The 21,800-nt window shown below is 32.1% G+C and overlaps 1 protein-coding gene across 4 annotated transcripts in view; it reads right to left on the minus strand.

The window, feature by feature from the left end:
• The window catches only part of LOC138698520 (LIM domain only protein 3-like), a 1,357,283-nt gene extending 1,336,732 nt beyond the window's left edge, over positions 1-20,551 (minus strand). For all 4 annotated transcript variants that reach the window (XM_069824505.1, XM_069824504.1, XM_069824508.1 and 1 more), the window contains exon 1: positions 19,909-20,551. The gene's annotated coding sequence lies outside the window, so the exon portion shown is untranslated. The remainder of the gene's footprint in view (positions 1-19,908) is intronic.
• Between the last annotated feature and the right edge of the window lie 1,249 nt (positions 20,552-21,800).

Consider the following 21,800-nt stretch of genomic DNA (forward strand, 5'->3'; position numbering starts at 1 on the left):
AGCAGTTCAGTAGGAAATCTGCATACTGTGCTCCAACCACGAGAAAGTCTCCGCCGGATGAGACGAAAGGGAGTAATGCTGTGAATGAATGTTGATGTCATAAGATGTCATAAGGTCACACACTTGGGTACTCATATCTCTATTGGCTCGCTGTCATAGCACAAACAATAACATTGATACACACATGTTTATACTACCCTAGTTACAAAATTAGATCACTGTTAATCTCCTGGTCTTTTAATCTCTCCATACAGGAAATAACAAACGCAGGAGAGCGCATGGTTTTTAAACTGACGTTATAACGATAATATTATATATCTACTTCACTCCAATACATGTCGCAATAGTAAGCACATTCCTTTCACGGTTGATCTCCTGGTTGGAGAACAGTAAAGGCGTACTGAGTATAATGGTAAAGCGTACAGTGGGTGGAGGTACTGTAAAATGAATGCCAACAAATACGCAAAGGAAAACGCTCTGGATTTGAAGGTTCTGACGAATAATTTGGTTTTCATACAAACCTATTTTCAAACTGTGTCTGAAACTATTACACGGTTAGAAAAGTCAAAGCAAGAGATGCCAGAAGCCCTCAAATTAGTTGAGGAAATGACACAGAGAATTAATGAGACACCAAGTACACCGGTTACTGAACGTGGAAATCAATTTTATGTAAAAATAACGGATATGAATCACTGTGTAATATAAACAGCAAATTAGTGGGCACAGAGTCACCCGAGAATGAAGGACTGTCTCTTAGAGACTGCAATGATGTTAGGTTTCTTCGTTTTGCTCCTATCACGTCTTGCAACTTAGAGCGCAGCTTTCCACAGTACAAACTGTGTTTGGTAGACAACTGAAAAAGATTTATGTTTGAGACACTGAAAATGTATCTTGTAGTACATTGCAATTCGGTACTGTAACTGCACTTCCTAAAGACGACCAATAGGATAAATGAAGAAATTAAAATTGCTATATATTTATTTCCACCATTAATACTGTGTATAATTAAACACAAATGCTTATAAAAGACAGGAGAATAAATGCTTTTCACATTCTTTTGACATTGTCATTGTGTAATGTATATTTACTTTCAGAATGTACATATGTGTGTTTCCCCATACTACCGTACTCTACTCTAAATAGCAACGTTGTTACTTCAACACATCTCTATCTACCTGCAGCGAGTCAACAACCGATAGTACAAGCACAGTAAACTTACTGTATCGGGTCCAAAGTCTCGAAGCCTGGTCATAATACATATTATCCCTCTTGGTAAGTAGAAGAGACCTGCACAACGGCCCAGCCCATAGGCTGCTTAAGCACTGCATCGCACTGGGCTATACAGTGTCGCACGTAACTAGTCCGTGACGTCACCCTGCATCACCGCACGGGTCGGGGCGGACTGCTTGTGGAGCGGTTTAGTGCGGTGAACTTTTTTTTGTATCAAAGCATCGAGCCCAAGTTTTCGCTTCTTTCAGTTACTTATGAGTTTGCGCGGACTTATGCTTGTGTGTGTGGTTCGATCAACGATCAGCTAGGGTGTTTCAAACGTTTTCGTTTTTGATTTCTGTTTTTCAAGATGAGTCCAAATAATGGTGCATCGCAAAGAAAATAGTCTCTGTGAGGCTGCTATTACACTATCAAAACTCTTTGCCAAAGAATATTATGATAAGATGTTTTACAAAAGATCTTTGATAAAAAATAGGAACAAATCTCTCCTAACACTTGTTCCACAACAATGGACATGTGTTCCGTGGATTTGTTGATACTGATATTTACGCCTCACGTTTATGATTTGTTTATACTAATATTTATGCGTTAAGTTTATAACACCATGAATAAAGAACAATAGTACGGACCCACAACTTAAATCTTCCTCGAGGGAAGCCGTGTTAATAATTTATTCTCCTATCTCATTATAATTAGGCACTTTTGTCTATCCCATCCTCGCAATCTTGTCCTAAGCCTTCGAACACTTATTTTTCCTGGCGGCCTATACACTTTAGCTCTTCTTGGTATTTTTTTTTGGGGGGGGGGACATGCGCATATCTTGTATTGCTACTAATGCTACTGGTGGTACTCCAAGTTTTTGTCTTATATCTTTGTTTCATAAATGATCTAATCTTGTACAACTTTTTATCGATTTAAGCAATTTCATTTATGATCATTTTCCATTTATTTATAATCCTTTTTTCTTGTTGTTCCAGATCCTGATCAGTATAATAAAATGGGAACGGCCATTACTTAATATAATTTTATTTGTGGCTAATGATTTTATAGTAGTATTTAGACACGTTATCCTTGGATTGAGGGGTTAGTGTGGTACGTGCCAAATATGAGAATAGATATTGAGAGGAGTTGAAGACCATTCCAAGGACTATTGAAAAGCTGACAACTCGAATTACGTAAAAACGTGACATAGCTTAACACCACAGTCTAGTATATACAGTTACGAAGCTTGAGTTGTGAGGGTGCTAGGAACAATAGACTGTTCCGGTACTATTTCGCATTGTCTGTAATGAGGCGATAGTAGCGATCCTAGTGGTTAGCAACTATCTATGAATGCATATTTACTACGTATTGAGCTTCGTGACTGTATATACTAGACTGTGCTATCACTTTATTTCTCCAAGAACTTCAATGGCATTCAATGATCAGGAAACTTTTTTTTTTCCACAATTTTTACAAGTTCTGTACGCCTATGGTTCGGAACCTCAAAAATGATGAAATGTTGCAATTTTATTTTATTGTCGCATTGTATTCTATAGACTTCAGGGATTACAATGATATATGACACTTTGAAAACTGTAAAGTCTTTTTTTTTATTTTTTATTTATGTTTCATCTGTCTGTTATTGATGTTTCTTGTCAACTTTGAATGAAGTTTCCCAAAAATTACATTTTTTATATATGACCCATTATCTCAGCTTCTACCTAAGATACAAAGTTCAAATTTTTACTACATGTTCTCCATACGTATTTCCTACTTTTAACGAAGGGAAATGTTTCTATGTTGTATAGTTTAAAAATAAAAAAATAGTCTCCTTTTTTCTTTCCAAAATTCAGTTTCATAATAAAAAATTTTTAATTTCTAAAGTTATTATAATAACTAAACGTACTTGGGTCTAAATCATTAACAGACTTCCTGTAATGTGTTGTAAAATATTCATTTTTCTACATAGGAAGGTTTCTGAGAAAATGGTGAAATTTGACATTGTGGAGATAGGCGATTTCGAACCCCCTTAAGAATTGAGTTGCATATAAACTGAACTGATCTACATTATAACAAACTATAATGAACGCGAAGACAGACTGATTACCTCAAACTAAAGTTCGAGTCCTGCATTCACTAACACTCATGGACTAATGAAGTCATCCTCTAGGAACATAAACTAATAGCTGAGTAAGAGAACTGGATTACAAAGAAGAGACCTTGTACTTCTCGTAAGAATTCCAAAGCAACCATACAATAACATTACGAAGAAGTGCCAAAATTCCAAGAAATAACTTGAAATGTTCGGTTAAATAAAACGTGAAACTACTGATTGGAACAAGAAGCTAGAAACTTTCTTGGGGAGAGCATGTTGATAATGTTACAGGCAAAGCATGGAGGGCACTTCACTTTATTATGAGAATCTTGAGAAAGGCTAGCCCCAAATCGAGGGAAATAGCATATCTAACATTAGTGCGACCGTTAATGGAATACGGAACTACGTGTTGGGATCCCTATAGAATATATCAGATAAATTCCTTAGAAAGAATCCAGTATAGGGCAGCTAAATTTGTTAAAGGTAAAAGAGAAGATGGGAACGATACGATAAAAGAACTTAAATGGGAAACTTTGGAAAACAGACGTAGGAAAACTAGAATAACATCATTGTATAGAGCACATCTAGGTCAGAAAGCATGGGTAGACATAACGGCTCGGTTAGAAAAGCCAACGTACTATGGTAGGAACGATCATGATTTTAAAATCAAATGTAGGAAACAGAAAACGGATGTAGGTAAATTCTCATTTTTAAATAGAACTATAAATGATTGGAATGACCTACCTGCAGCGGTCTTTGAGGGCTGTCCTTCCTTAAGAAGATTCAAGAATAATTTAAAGAGTTGTGTATAAAGTGAAAATTGAAATTAAGGTGACATTCAACATTTAATTTTTTAAGGTGACATGTATTTATCTAGCCTGACGAGTTTACTTTCTTGGTTTGAATTGTAAGTTATTTAAAAATAGCGTGTAAGAGGGCCTTAGACTAGAAATGTTCAGTTTAAATGTAGTTCTGTTTATAAGTACAGTATGCATAAGAATGCAATTATTTGACTTATTTGAACTGTTGTATCAGTGAAGCGAGGTGAGTCAGTGAAGTTATGGTTTTACAGTGCAGTGAACAGTTCCGATCAGTGATAATTTATAGCGTCAATGAAATGTGTTCTATAGTGTCAGTGAAATGTGTTACAGAAAGTCAGTGAAATGTGTGCTAAAGTGTCAGTGAAATGCGTCATAGTGCCACTACAGGGAATGAGATGAGAGTAAAGTGAAAGACTATTGAAACTTATGTAGGGCCTAAACATAATTATGTAGGTTGTGTTGTAAAATTCGGTGTTTTATTTTATGTTTTATTATTATTGTGTTAAATTGTATTGTGTATTCTTATTGTATTGTGTATAAAATTGTATATGTGTTGTAAATTGTATTATGTATTGTAAATTTTATTGTGTATAGCTTATCATTTTAACTGTGTATTGTTAATATTGTATATACCACTGCCACCGGGTGCCTGCCCACTTGCAGTGTAAATAAATACATACATACAAATCCACGGCAAGAAACAGATAAATTTTGTGCAACATATTTGAGAAGACAATGTTTCATCTTGGAATACAGTACGATATGATAATGACAATGATGGTTCTAAAAATATTTCGACAGATATAAATGTTTTCCACCTAACATGTCTCAATTTAATACTGATACAATTGTAATATCTTCTGGATACTATTTAACTACGTCCGATGAAATTATTCTGAACAATAAGAAAGCCATCAAGTGAACGTTTCCGCCTCCACAAATCCCTTTCGCTACTGATATATTCAATGAAAGTTGATCAAATAAACTATGAAATTCCATTCTACTGAAACAATCATTCACCAAGAATAAATTTGCAAACTTTCCTTCTAGTTTCAAATCAACGATTGTGTTGTGTTACGAATTGTTGAGAAAAATACCTTCTCTAACTCTACATGTTTGTGTTACTGATGCTACAATAACAGCATTAAATCTAATGCTTGAATAGAGCATATATTTTGATACTAAATTAATATGAAACTTATCAAAATCACTGCATTATGTGAAGAATGGACATAAAATAATAATCAAATTCAACTCTGAATTAACTGAGAACCATTATCAAACAAATAATAATTCATTTATGCCACGAATTAATATAAAATATATAAGAATCATTTTATTATTATTCTGATGAAAAATTAATAAAAAAAATGTGAAATCCAACACTGAATCTCACAAGAAAATACTTTATGCTATTGAATTAATATCAAACAGATGATAAACACTGCAGAGTATGACATGAAAAACATAAAGATATCAAGCCCATTCTAGTTTCAGAGAAAACTATTTAATATTACACTCATCTTTGATATTGCATACTCATTTTATCCCGTTGAACGCTTAGGTGAAGTCTAATTTAGTCTAGAAAATTAATATAAAATAGATCAGAATCGCATTATTATAAGGCGAAAAAGCGTCAAACTTTACTCAGAACTTATTCTGAATTATTCCTAGACTCATTTTATTGTGTTCAATATCTAAATTGCATCCAATTTATCGCATAAAATTAATAGATAAAAGGTCATAATCACATTATTATGTGACGGGAAAGATACCAAACCTTACTATAATCTTATTCTGAACTATTCATAGACTTATTTTATTGTGTTCAAGATCTAAATAAGATTCAATTTATCGTATAAAATTAATAGATAAAAGGTCAGAATCACATTATTATGTGACGGGAGAGACATCAAACCTTATTATAATTTTATTCTGTACTATTCTTAGACTAATTGTGTTCAATAACAAGATAAAATCTAATGCAAAATAGATTAGACTCACACCATTATGTGACGAAAAGGCGCCAAACTTTACTCTGATCTTGTACGTTATTCATTTTATTGTGTTCAATACTTACATAAAACCTATCTGACGTTAGAAAATTAATATAAAATAGATTAGAGTCGCAGTATTATGTGATGAAAAGGCGCCAAACTTTACTCTGATCTTGTACATTATTAACTGATTCATTTCATTGTGTTAAATACCTACTTAAAACCAAATTTACCTAGAAAATTAATAGAAAATAGATTAGAGCCACAATATTATGTGACGAAAAGGCGCCAAGTTTGCTCTGATATTTTACGTTATTCATTTTATTGTGTTCAATACTTATATAAAACCTAACTGACGTTAGAAAATTAATATAAAATAGATTAGGATCACAGTATTATGAGACAAAAGGCGTGAAACTTTACTCTGATCTTGTAAATTATTCATTTTATTGTGTTTAATATTTACATAAAACCTAATTGACGCTAGAAAAATAATATAAAATAGATTAGAGCCACAGTATTATATGACGAAAAGGCGCCAAACCTTTCTCTGATATTATTCAGTATTCATTTATTCATTTTATTATGTTCAATATTTACATAAAATCAAATTTACGCTAGAAAATTAATACAAAATAGATTAGATCCACAGTATTGTGTGACGAAAAGGCGCCAACTTTACTCTGATCTTGTTCATTATTCATTGATTCATTTTCTGTGTTCAATACTTACATAAAACCTAATTTACGCTAGGAAATTAATACAAAATAGATTAGAACCACAGTATTATGTGACGGAAAGACGCCAAATTTTACTCTGTTCTTGTTCATTATTCACTGATTCATTTTATTGTGTTCAATACTTACATAAAATCTAATTTACGCTAGGAAATTAATACAAAATAGATTAGAACCACAGTATTAGGCCTATGTGACGAAAAGGCGCCAAACTTTACTCTGATGTTATTCTGAATTATTCATAGATTCGTTTTATTGTGTTCAATACTAACGTAAAATCTAATTGACCCTAGAAAATTAATATACAATAGATTAGAGCCACAGTATTATGTGACGAAAAGGCGCCAAACTTTACTCTGATCTTCATTATTCATTGATTCATTTTATTTTGATCAATACTTACCTAAAATCTAATTTACGCCAAGAAATTAATATAAGATAGATTAGAGCCACAGTATTATATGTCGAAAAGGCGCCAAACTTTACTCTGGTCTTGTTCATTATTCATTTATTCATTTTATTTTGTTCAATACTTACATAAAATCTAATTTACGCTGAGAAATTAATATAACATAGATTAGAGCCACAGTATTATATGTCGAAAAGGCGCCAAACTTTACTCTGATCTTGTTCATTATTCATTTATTCATTTTATTGTGTTCAATACATATATAAAATCTAATTGACGCTAGAAAATTAATATAAAATAAATTAGAATCACAGTATTATGAGACGGAAAAGGCATTAAATATCAAAACATATTATGATCGTATAATAACCTATTCTCATACAGACAGACAGTGCAGACTATACCAGTAACTTTGAATTGAGTACTTTTCATTTCTGTAAAAATACTCGTATCATATTCATATTAAGTATCTGAATGTTTAATCCTAATAAACTTCGACATTATCAAAATGAAATTAAATTTATGGGTTTTATCGTTAATGAATTGCCCAGATGGATCGAGAGTGCGAGTTGTTCAGTGTTCAAAAATTCCATGAGCCAGCTAACAAGACTGAACTTTAACTAATTTAGGGACTTTTAATAAGACATTTCAATCTAAATTCATCTGAAATTACTAATTAAAAAGGTACTGAAAAAAATTCATATGTAAAGTTTTCAACAGTTAAACCCAGAAATGCATATAGAATGTTAGTTGGGAGGTCGGAGGGATTCCTTAAATGCCTTAAGTAAGTAAGTATGTAAGTAACAGTTAAACATTTATTGTCCCTTGAGTATTACAAAGTGAAGAGAAAAACAGAAATGTCGAATTGCGTTATAAAATTTTATGTTGGAAAAATAGTTTAGACATGACAGGCATATAAAATAGCATATGTAGCTTATTAACAATAGCATCGTCCTATTTAGAGATACTGTTAAGGCTGTTCTTGATAACAAATATTTCCTTAAATTAAGAACAAAAACGTATTTATGTCGATATATACCGGAACCTTTGGTTCTAATGCTAGTTTTTTTTTAGAGAATGATTATGCTTTAATTAAAATCGCCACAAATATGCAAAAATGGCCATATATACACATAGGCCTACATACACAAATTCAAGCCCATTGCAATGTAATGTTATTTTTGTTTGAAAATCTGACTAAAGTAAATAAAAACGGATTACAATATAAATAATGTGTATAAATTAGTGCGAATTTTAGTATTTAATTTGAATGTTGCAGTGGTTTAAGTTAATTGTGTTAATTAATATGAAAACAAAACAACTGCACAATGTCGATTTTACTGCCGCTTTTAAAATGTTGGTACGTTTTTGAAGTAATTACAAAATATCTCTCTTTTAATTATCTTCTTTTTTTCTCGTGGTCAGTGCCAATTAATTCATAAAATTAATCTCTTTACGTTCGTAACGGGATACAGGACTACTAAATTACATTTGCAAGCGCACTTTGAGGACTTCGCAGCAGATTCGCTACTGAGTTCGATCTCGTCTAATCTAACTTACTTACTTAGGCCTACTTATTGGATTTTAAGGAACCCGGAGGTTCATTGCCGCCCTCACATAAGCCCGCCATTGGTCCCTATCCTGAGCAAGATTAATCCAGTCTCTACCATCATATCCCACCTCCCTCAAATACATTTTAATATTATCCTCCCATCTACGTCTCGGCCTCCCCAAAGGTCTTTTTCCCTCCGGCCTCCCAATTAACACTCTATATGCATTTCTGAATTCGCCCATACGTGCTACATGCCCTGCCCATCTCAAACGTCTGGATTTAATGTTCCTAATTATGTCAGGTGAAGAATACAATGCGTGCAGTTCTGCGTTGTGTAACTTTCTCCATTCTCCTGTAACTTCATCCCTCTTAGCCCCAAATATTTTCCTAAGAACCTTATTCTCAAACACCCTTAATCACTGTTCCTCTCTCAAAGTGAGAGTCCAAGTTTCACAACCATACAGAACAACCGGTAATATAACTGTTTTATAAATTCTAACTTTCAGATTTTTTGACAACAGACTGGATGATAAAAGCTTCTTAACCGAATAATAACAGGCATTTCCCATATTTATTCTGCGTTTAATTTCCTCCTGAGTGTCAGGAATTTTAATCTGTAAAATTTATTTGTCAAACAGACTCATTACAAATAATATGAACGTAAAGGTCGGTAATATCGTGATACTAATAATATTATGATAGTTCTTTTTGAGAATTTTTTTTTTACAATTTTACTGAGCGAGAGAAGGACCGATTTTGTGCAGAAACTTGTCCACGAACATTCCCTTAAGGGGTTAAGTGCAGCTTACAGTAGTAAATTTTTTTGTAAGTACCAACTTTTTTTTCCTCCATTACAGTATCTTCTACTTATTTACTGGCTTTTAAGGAACCCGGAGGTTCATTGCCGCCCTCACATAAGCCCGCCATTGATCCCTATCCTGAGCAAGATTAATCCAGTCTCTACCATCATATCCCACCTCCCTCAAATCCATTTTAATATTATCTTCCCATCTACGTCTCGGCCTCCCCAAAGGTCTCTTTCCCGCCGGCCTCCCAATTAACACTCTATATGCATTTCTGGATTCGCCCATACGTGCTACATGCCCTGCCCATCTCAAACGTCTGGATTTTATGTTCATAATTATGTCAGGTGAAGAATACAATGCGTGCAGCTCTGCGTTGTGTAACTTTCTCCTTTCTCCCGTAACTTCATCCCTCTTAGCCCCAAATATTTTCCTAAGAACCTTATTCTCAAACACCCTTAATCTCTGTTCCTCTCTCAAAGTGAGAGTCCAAGTTTCACAACCATAAAGAACAACCGGTAATATATCTGTTTTATAAATTCTAACTTTCAGATTTTTTGACAGCAGACTAGATGACAACAGCTTCTCAACCGAATAATAACAGCCATTTCCCATATTTATTCTGCTTTTAATTTCCTCCCGAGTGTTAGGAATTTTAATCTGTAAAGTTTATTTGTCAAACAGACTCATAACAAATAATATAAACGTTTAGGGTAAAGGTTGGTAATATTGTGATACTAATACTATTGTGATAGTTCTTTTTGAGAATTTTTTTACAATTTTACTGAGCGAGAGTAGGACCGATTTTGTGCAGAAACTTGTCCGCGAACATTCCCTTAAAGGGTTAGGTGCAGCTTACAGCAGTAAAATTTTTTGGAAGTATTCAACTTTTTTTTCCTCCATTACTGTATCTTGTACAATAATAAAAATTAGTATGTGTAAAATACTGTCCTTCTGCTATATGAAAAAAATATATATTTTTACGATTAAAAAAAATTATTTATATATATTTTTTTTTTTCAAAATTCAAAATATTGGCATTCCACTGTGCAGTGATTAAGCATTTACCTCATACCTCATACATTTATTAACTTTTTCATGTTCTTTCTCTTTTATTTTGTTACTGAAACTCATGTTTACAATACCATACTCTTTCAACTACATTCCTTAATAAATAATATTTCTTTTTATTTTGTGTTAGAAGAAAATACTAATATTTGACAATTTTTTTAATGAATTTATTTTTTATCAGACAATCTATCAAAGGTAGAGAACTGATCTTGCATCATATTGTAAATATAACATGCATAAATACACACAAAAAATTTCATCGTAGAATGTTGGATAGTTTTTTAATTATGTGGGAAACGCTTCATCTCTGTACAGTGAACTGAATTAAAAAAAAAAATGTAAATACTTTTTTAATGGTAAAAATATATTTTTTATATAGCAGCAGGACAGTGTTTTACACATACTAATTTTCATTATTGTGCGAGATACAGTAACGGAAGAAATAAATGTTGAATATTTCCAAAATTTTACTGCTGTAAGCTGTACCTAACTCCTTAATACGGTGACGCAAAAAAACGATCTTCCTCTCGCTCAGTAAAATTGTAAAAAATTCTTAAAAACAACTATCACAACGTTACCAACATTTACTCTACTATTTATTTTAACTCTAAGTAATTTCTCTTTAAGAGTTTGGTTTTGATTCGAAAGATATTTAGTAGATAATAGATTACAATATAGAAAAATATGTTATTTCTATTATCGAAATTTAAAATTATTGTCTTCAACAATCAAAGTAAAAAGTGGCATGAGATTAATCGAATCTCTATCATAGCGAGAAACTTGTTTGCTGTTCGTCATTTTTATTGTAGGGATGGTCGTGATTGTAAGAATGTTTGGAGTTTAAAATAAAATTTTGATATTTCTTTTCATTTCTGTCTTTATACTCCCCGTATCTAAATTTAACAAAGCGGAGCCTTCTCGTTAATGATTTCATATGGTGGTTCTTCGTTAAATACGCGACGAAATTTAGTTCGTGCGCGAGTCACAGATTCAAATTTTGACAGCCATAAAACACATTGCATTTTTCTTTGGACATCCATCTTGTATAATTAATTGTAACAATAGAAATGATTGCATTTGTTCAATTGTTACATTCTTTTTCTCCTTTAGTGCTTCAAACTTACAGACGAACTTTACGAGTTTTTTTTTTTTATTTTCATCTGGCACCAATAAGTTATTACATTTCTACCAAATACATTATCTCCTGAAACTCACCATGATTTTTTGGGACACAGTATATTTAAAAAGCGTTAAAAATATAACTCGTGATTTAATTGGAAAACTGTACAATTTCACACACTGTTAATTTCACAAATTACGAGCAAGAGATTTAGTAAAGGATGATGTAAAACGATTAAATAGTACGTGGTTCCTAAATTAAGAAAATATTTACAGGAAATTTGAAACATAATCCTGACATGTTTAGATCTACAATATTTTGAGTATTCTAGAAACAACATCCAAGATTGGTCAACCTCTCCCTTAAGTCTGTTTTCAAATTTATACAACGTTAGACGAAACGAAGTGGTATTGTAATTTTATCTTAACACTGCAATGAAATTTCATACGGAATTCATTTTAGAACTTTACGAGTTTTTTATTTTCATCTGGCACCAATATTACATTTCTACCAAAAATATAAGCTCCTGAAACTCATCATGATTTTTTGGGACACAGTATATTTAAAAAGGGTTAAAAATATAACTCGTGATTTAATTGGAAAAGTGTACAATTTCACACACTGTTAATTTCACAAATTACGAGCAAGAGAGTTAGTAAACAACGATGATGTAAAACGATTAAATAGTACACGATTTCTAAATTAAGAAATATTTACAGGTAATTTGAAACATAATCCTGACATGTTTAGATCTAAAATATTTTGAGTATCCTAGAAACAACATACAAAATTGGTCAACCTCTCCCTTAAGTCTGTTTTCAAATCTATACAACGTTAGACGAAACGAAGTGGTATTATAATTTTATCTTAACACTGCAATGAAATTTCATACGGAATTCATTTTAGAACTTTACGAGTTTTTTTTTATTTTCATCTGGCACCAATATTACATTTCTACCAAAAATATAATCTCCTGAAACTCACCATCTACCTCTCCCTTAAGTCTGTTTTCAAATCTATATGACGTTAGACGAAAGAAAGTGGTATTGTAATTTTATCTTAACACTGCAATGAAATTTCATACGGAATTTATTTTAGGAAACACAAGTGAAAACTTCAGTAAACAACAACGGTCAAATATGAATGTCAACAGAATAGGGATAAATTTAATTTGAAAAGCAAATTGCACAACTGTTTAGGTATCAGATTACGGCTATTCTCTAAACGCAACGTTCTGTGGAAATAATCAAAGTAACCGTCCTACAATTTTGAATAGTTCTACATGGTGTCAGAAAACAAAAATAATGTGAAGTTGTGATTTTATAGCTGTGTATTTTAATCCAATTTCATCCTGAATAAATTTCAGGAAACACAAACACCGTCGTTGGCAAAGAGCTATTATGTGAAAACATAAAACCGAGTCTCATAAAAGTTAAAAATAAGGTTGAAGTTTACATATACTTTCAGAGTTTCGCTCGAATTTCTCATAGTTTTGAAGTTACTTTGAAGTTACTTCATTAACCGAAAAGCAATGTTCCAAACCAGTCAATTCTACGTATTAATGTGATATTTTCGCCCTCCAGAAAGGCAATCTGGGGATGTGATTTTATAGAATTGTAATAAATAGATGTAGGGTAAAAGTTGGTAATATTGTGATACGAGTAATATTATGATAGTTCTTTGTGAGAATTTTTTACACTTTACTGAGCGAGAGGAAGCTCGGTTTTTTTGCGTCAACGTATTAAGGGAATGTTCGTGGACTGTTTCACGTACTTATGTTTATGTTCATCAATTGAAGTTGTGATTGCAATAGACAATGTAAATTCACGTACTTATGTTTGGTTTCATCGATTGAGTTTGTGATTGTAATAGATGATCAGAATTCACGTACTTACGTTTGTGTTCGTGGATTTAGGATGTGATTTTAATGGAAGATAAGAATTGACGTACTTATGTTTGTTTTCATAGATTGAGTTTGTGTTTGTAATTGTAATGGATGAAAAAAATAAATAAATAGATAAACACATGTAAAAAAAAAGCCTGGCTCTTACGGTAGTGGCTAGAAACATTTTTGTTTTATAATTTTAATTTGTAGTCGCTAGCTAGCTAGTTAAAAAAACAAGTTGCTGCACAAAACCGGTCCTTCTCTCGCTCAGTAAAATTGTAAAAAATTCTCAAAACATACTATCATAATATTATTAGTATCACAATATTACCAATCTTTACCCTATACCTAGTTTTCGCAAACCACCTATCCGTGAAGTGCGGTTTTTCAGTAGATAAAAGCAAAAATTTAATGTTTCAAGTCCTTCGGTTTAAATTCGTGAAATAATCAAACGTTTTGTTATTCGCTTGAACTTATTCGAAATTATTGTTTTTCAAGAGAATCTGTAATTTATTCTTTTCGAATCTTTGATTACAAGTATCAAAAGACTGATATTTATATAGTACAAAATTGTTGTGTAATATTCAAACCCTATTTCGATACAAAATCGTAGAGTGTCATCCCAAAACTCGCTCAGTTCGTTTCATCATTTTCATGATTTATACAAATACATGTATATGATTTTTTTTACGTCTGTCATTATATTTTAAGCTTGTTTCCTTCAAAAACAACGCCAATCCTTGTCTAAAAGTTTGTGTTATTGTGTTTGTCACTTAAAAACTCGCTCAGTCCGTAGACCGGTTGATAAAAAAACTAGAGCAATCCTTTAATAAAAATGGACTGAATGTGTTCTGGGATCACAATCTTTTTTAATCTAATATACAAACAGGATTTCGAGTCATTTTATTTTTTAATATAAAGTAGGAACAGCCTGAATGTTTAGTGATGCCCATTAGTTTATATTATTCACACACAAGAAGGGAGACGATTACACAAATTTCTCTACACATATAAGTGACGATAGTAAACTGTAACTAATGTTAAAATGTACAAATATCCTTAACATTCGCTTGATGATACAGATCTCTAGTCTTTGTAGGAATATACAGTAATGTATTTTGCACAACGAAAGTCAGAAAGTTATGCTGTTTAAATGTGAAATAACGCCGAAATTAAGGAAACCTTTACACCAGAATTTAAGATTTTTAATCACAACAAAATATTATGCCTAGTAATAAAATATCACACGGAATTAATGTAAGAAAATATAAGCAACAACTAAATATAGAAGGAAATATGAAATTTGTGTGTATAAAAATTAAAATAAATTTAAGGTTTGACATTTACACGTTTTTTTCTCAATTCTGATCAAATTTATCGAAGATGTTTACGTGTGAAATTACTTTATTTACCGAAAAGCAGAACCCCAACTTCATCAATTCTATCAACGTGATCGACTGATCGTATTATTCTTCAGTTTTAGAAGTTACCAGAACGAAGTCAGAAAGTCAATCTGGAGCTGTGACTTTGCAGAATTTTAATAAAATATCACACGGAATTAATTTCAGAAAACACAAGCAACAACTAAATACTAAATGGAAATATGAAATTTGTGTGTGTAAAAATTAAAATAAATTTAAGGTTTAACATATACACGTATTTTTTACAATTCTGATTAAATTTATCGAAACTGTTTAAGTGTGAAATTACTTTATTTACCGAAAAGTATAACCCCAACTTTATCAATTCTATCAACGTGATCGACTGATCGTATTATTCTTCAGTTTTAGAAGTTGCCAGAACGAAGTGAGAAAGGCAATTTGGAGCTGTCACTTTGCAGAATTTTAATAAAATATCACAAGGAATTAGTTTCAGGAAACACAAATAACATCGCCAGTAACTTGCTACTAAATAAAGTACCTAATTCGAGTGTTCTAAAAGTTAAAATAAATATAAGTTTGGACGTGTACACGTTTTCTTCACAGATGTGCTCATATTTATTAGTAGTCTCACTATGAAATTACTTGATTTAGCGAAAAGAATTGTTCAATTCTATCAACGTGATCGACTGATTGTATTACTCTTCAGTTTTATAAGTTACCAGAACGAAATCAGAAAGGCAATCTGGAGCTGCGACTTTACAGAATTTTAATAAAATATCACACGGAATTAATTTCAGAAAACACAAATAACATCGCCAGTAACTTGGTACTAAATAAAAGTATCTAATTTGAGTGTTGTAAAAGTTAAAATAAATATAAGTTTGGACGTGTACACGTTTTCTTCACAGATGTGCTCATATTTATTAGTAGTCTCACTATGAAATTACTTGATTTAGCGAAAAGAATTGTTCAATTCTATCAACGTGATCGACTGATTGTATTACTCTTCAGTTTTATAAGTTACCAGAACGAAATCAGAAAGGCAATCTGGAGCTGCGACTTTACAGAATTTTAATAAAATATCACACGGAATTAATTTCAGAAAACACAAATAACATCGCCAGTAACTTGGTACTAAATAAAAGTATCTAATTTGAGTGTTGTAAAAGTTAAAATAAATATAAGTTTGGACGTGTACACGTTTTCTTCACAGATGTGCTCATATTTATTAGTAGTCTCACTATGAAATTACTTGATTTAGCGAAAAGAATTGTTCAATTCTATCAACGTGATCGACTGATTGTATTACTCTTCAGTTTTATAAGTTACCAGAACGAAATCAGAAAGGCAATCTGGAGCTGTGACTTTGCAGAATTTTAATAAAATATACACGGAATTAACTTCAGAAAAAACAAATAACATCGCCAGTAACTTGCTACCAAATAAAAGTATCTAATTCGAGTGTTGTAAAAGTTAAAATAAATATAAGTTTGGACGTGTACACGTTTTCTTCACAGATGTGCTCATATTTATTAGTAGTCTCACTATGAAATTATTTGATTTAGCGAAAAGAATTGTTCAATTCTATCAACGTGATCGACTGATTGTATTACTCTTCAGTTTTATAAGTTACCAGAACGAAATCAGAAAGGCAATCTGGAGCTGCGACTTTACAGAATTTTAATAAAATATCACACGGAATTAATTTCAGAAAACACAAATAACATCGCCAGTAACTTGGTACTAAATAAAAGTATCTAATTTGAGTGTTGTAAAAGTTAAAATAAATATAAGTTTGGACGTGTACACGTTTTCTTCACAGATATGCTCATATTTCTCAGTACTCTGAAATTACTTGATTTAGCGAAAAGAATTGTTCCAACTTCGTCAATTCTATCAACGTGATCGACTGATCGTATTATTCTTCAGTTTTATAAGTTGCCAGAACGAAGTCAGAAAGGCAATCTGGAGCTGTGACTTTACAGAATTTTAAGAAAATATCACACGGAATTAATTTCAGAAAACACAAATAACATCGCTAGTAACTTGCTACTAAATAAAAGTATCTAATTCGAGTGTTGTAAAATTTAAAATAAATATAAGTTTGGACGTGTACACGTTTTCTTCACAGAAGTGCTCATATTTTTCAATTGTCCGACGCTGAAATTACTTGATTTAGCGAAAAGAATTGTTCCAACTTCGTCAATTCTATCAACGTGATCGACTGATCGTATTATTCTTCAGTTTTATAAGTTGCCAGAACGAAGTCAGAAAGGCAATCTGGAGCTGTGACTTTACAGAATTTTAAGAAAATATCACACGGAATTAATTTCAGAAAACACAAATAACATCGCCAGTAACTTGCTACCAAATAAACGTATCTAATTCGAGAGTTGCAAAAGTTAAAATAAATATAAGTTTGGACGTGTACACGTTTTCTTCACAGATGTACTCATATTTCTCAGTAGTCTGACTCTGAAATTACTTGATTTAGAGAAAAGAATTGTTCCAACTTCGTCAATTCTATCAATGTGATCGACTGATCGTATTATTCTTCAGTTTTATAAGTTGCCAGAACGAAGTCAGAAAGGCAATCTGGAGCTGTGACTTTGCAGAATTTTAATAAAATATCACACGGAATTTAATTTCATGAAACACCAATAACATCGCTCGTAACTTGCTACCAAATAAAAGTATCTAATTCGAGTGTTGTAAAAGTTAAAATAAGTACACGTTTTCTTCACAGATGTACTCATATTTCTCAGTAGTCTGACTCCGAAATTACTTGATTTAGAGAAAAGATTTGTTCCAACTTCGTCAATTCTATCAACGTGATCGACTGATCGTATTATTCTTCAGTTTTATAAGTTGCCAGAACGAAGTCAGAAAGGCAATCTGGAGCTGTGACTTTGCAGAATTTTAATAAAATATCACACGGAATTAATTTCAGAAAACACAAATAACATCGCCAGTAACTTGCTACCAAATAAACGTATCTAATTCGAGTGTTGCAAAAGTTAAAATAAATATAAGTTTGGACGTGTACACGTTTTCTTCACAGATGTACTCATATTTCTCAGTAGTCTGACTCTGATATTACTTGATTTAGAGAAAAGATTTGTTCCAACTTCGTCAATTCTATCAATGTGATCGACTGATTGTATTATTCTTCAGTTTTATAATTTACCAGAACGAAGTCAGAAAGGCAAACTGGAGCTGTGACTTTGCAGAATTTTAATAAAATATCACACGGAATTAATTTCAGAAAACACAAATAACATCGCCAGCAACTTGGTACTAAATAAAAGTATCTAATTTGAGTGTTGTAAAAGTTAAAAGAAATATAAATTTGGACGTGTACACGTTTTCTTCACAGATATGCTCATATTTCTCAGTACTCTGAAATTACTTGATTTAGCGAAAAGAATTGTTCCAACTTCGTCAATTCTATCAACGTGATCGACTGATCGTATTATTCTTCAGTTTTGGAAGTTGCCAGAACGAAGTCAGAAAGGCAATCTGGAGCTGTGACTTTGCAGAATTTTAATAAAATATCACACGGAATTAATTCCAGAAAACACAAATACCATCGCTAGTAACTTGCTACCAAATAAAAGTATCTAATTCGATTGTTGTAAAAGTTAAAATAAATATAAGTTTGGACGTGTATACGTTTTCTTTACAGATGTGCTCATATTTTTCAATACTCTGACTCTGAAATTACTTGATTTAGCGAAAAGAATTGTTCCAAAATCGTCAATTCTATCAATGTGGCGCTTTAACTTTCAGTTTAAGGAGCTATTATAACGATGTAAAAAAAGCAATTTATGGGTGTGACTTAGTACAAATCAATTTCAGCAAACGCAAGCAAATATTTAGGTAAAAATGATTCTGTAAAATGATCGAATATAAGCGCCGAAAAAGTAACAATAGATATTAATACAAACATATTTTTCACAGCTGTACAGATATCGCATTGCTGTTAGTGTTCTCGACTTGTATAAGGTCCCAATTGGAGAAATTTATTCGTATCAAAGTGGTCATTTTTACAATTTTGAACTTCCGTTTTAGAATTTACATGACGGCGTCAGAGTAAAAATAATGTGGGCTGTGATTTTTTCCGGCTTACTGAAATACAATTTTATATAGGATTCACTTTATAAAACGCAAACAAAATCTTATATACCTAATATATAAAAACAATTAAATGTGGCTGCCATAAAGATAGGAAAAAAAATGTAGTGTTAATGAAATTCGTATTTTTCACATGTGATTATTTCTCATATTAACGCAAAGTCTGAAAACTGTCACAAGTGCTGGTTTTACTCTCAAATACTGGTTCTTTTTTAAATGTACATAAAATATAAGAAGAAAAGAAAACAGTGACAAACACTGTAACTAAACTTGAAGCCGAATTAAGTATAAGAATCACAAGTAAAATCGTTAGAAAACAGATAGGACTGACCACTTAACAAATAAGAAATTTGATTGTCTTAATACAGTTAATGTTAAACATGTAGCCTATTTCTCACAGCTGTACTCAAAATTTTCACAGCTATTACTTTCTTTAAATGTAACGTCTTTCTAAAAATCAACGTCCAAAACCCGTCAAATCTATCGAACTTTACATTTTAATGCCTGTTTGAAAATTTATGCAATAATCAAACGAAAACAATGCGAGTTTGTGATTTTATGGAAGAATTTTACTCAAATTTCATGCGGAATTTTATAAAACACAAGAAAAGGGGTCAGTAAAAGCACAATAAAATTACGTAAAGGTATTAAAAATAACATAAGTGAAAAATATGTAATGAGATTACTTACAGAATTATTCCTTTTTCTTGAAGAATCCACTTATCACTTGCACTTAAAAAAACACATCGAAGTCCGTTATGAAACTCGTTTTTTATTCTCAAAATAATATCCTTCTGTTTCACTGTCACTTGTTTTTGTATCCAAATGAAAATAGTTGTCTTAGAAACACGATGTAAACAAACTGATTACACTGTCAACTGTTTATTCCACAGAGACACGATCCACTAAAATTCTTAACCTCACCCAAGACTTTTTGCAATGCGTATCACATACTGCGACAAATGTCACCGAATTTCAGCGGTAACGGGAAAGTTGTGCGGGGGTAATTTACACAATGACTCTTCAATTGTCACACCACTGAGACGACGTCTGCCACGCACCGTGGGGCTGCGACGAGGTACGTCCAGCCACGATGCCACCCTGAAGCTCACTAAACGGCAGCTCTCTTCTGCCAGCCGGACGAGAGAGGGCAGCCTCCCCTCTGCGACGCCTGTCGGGGTGTTTTTCGGGGGAGCCAGACCCGTGTTCGAGACCCAAGGCCCGTGCTTGAGGCGGAGTCGGGCCGAGAGCGTTGTGCCAGGAGCTGCGAGATCGGTGAAGTCGACGAGAGGCGTGCGAGGCGCAGAGCGGACCGGACCCACTGCTCGGCACGGGCGCGACAGCGGGAATGTCTTGCCTTGCCTTGCCGGCCAGCAGTCACCCGCCTGCCCGCCCGTCCCCCACGGCCGTGCCGCTGACGCTTCGACGCAGTCGACAGTTCCGAGCCGTCGTCGGTTTGAATTGCGCGGCCCCCACAGCTGCCAACTGTGTCGCGACAAAGTTCCTAGGTGTCACACTACTTCGTATTTCTCCTAGAAAAGAAAGAAGTAAACACTAAAACACTATGAGAATACAGTATATGTCATATTTTATTTTATTTTATTTACTACTACTATGACGAGTTGCCAAACTAACTTACTATTATGACAAGTGTTGTATTGCATGTTTCCACGTATTCACATTTTTTTTTATGTTCTAGTGCTATTTAACTTATTTTATATTTCTGTTTTCATATTTTCCGATAATGGTATATCTCTAATGTGATAAGTTGAGCTATATATAAACATAATTTTCCTTACTGTGTGTACTTAAAAATATTGTATTCATTGTATGCTTTGTACTGCACTATTTTATTACTACTATTAGTATTTACTATTAGGCCTGTTACTATTATTTTATTATTATTACTCCTATTCTTATTTATTATTATTATTATTATTATTATTATTATTATTATTATTAATATTATTATTATTATTATCAATAATTGTCTTATTTTTTTATACTTTATATGCCTCATTTATTTTTGACCTGCTGTTCACATTTTATTATGCTTTTTTCTTTCCTTCTCTATGTTATATATTATTTCTGATTTCTTCTTACTTGTTGTTTACATTTTATTATTATTATCTTATTCAGTTTTGTGTGTAAAATTGTAGTGTACTTTGTAAATTTGTAGTGTTTTTGTAACGCAGTTTTTACTCCTGGTTGAGTGTTAGAGAAGGCCGTATGGCCTTAACTCTGCCAGGTTAAATAAATTATTATTATTATTATTATTATTATTATTATTATTATTATTATTATTATTATTATTATTATTATTATTATTATTATTAAAGGACAATGGTACTTAGTTTTAAAACTTTTAAAGTTTTTTATTTATTTCTTTCAAATTCGGTGGGCGTTTAAATAATAATAATAATACTAATAATAATAATAATAATAATAATAATAATATAATTTATAGCCTATGTGTATGAATTAATCAACCTATATTATATTTGTATTCTATAATTTTGAAATATATATATATATATATATATATATATATATATATATATATATATATATATAATATATAT

Source organism: Periplaneta americana, chromosome 4 (assembly GCF_040183065.1).
Source record: "Periplaneta americana isolate PAMFEO1 chromosome 4, P.americana_PAMFEO1_priV1, whole genome shotgun sequence".
NCBI classification, from domain to species: Eukaryota; Metazoa; Arthropoda; class Insecta; order Blattodea; family Blattidae; genus Periplaneta; species Periplaneta americana.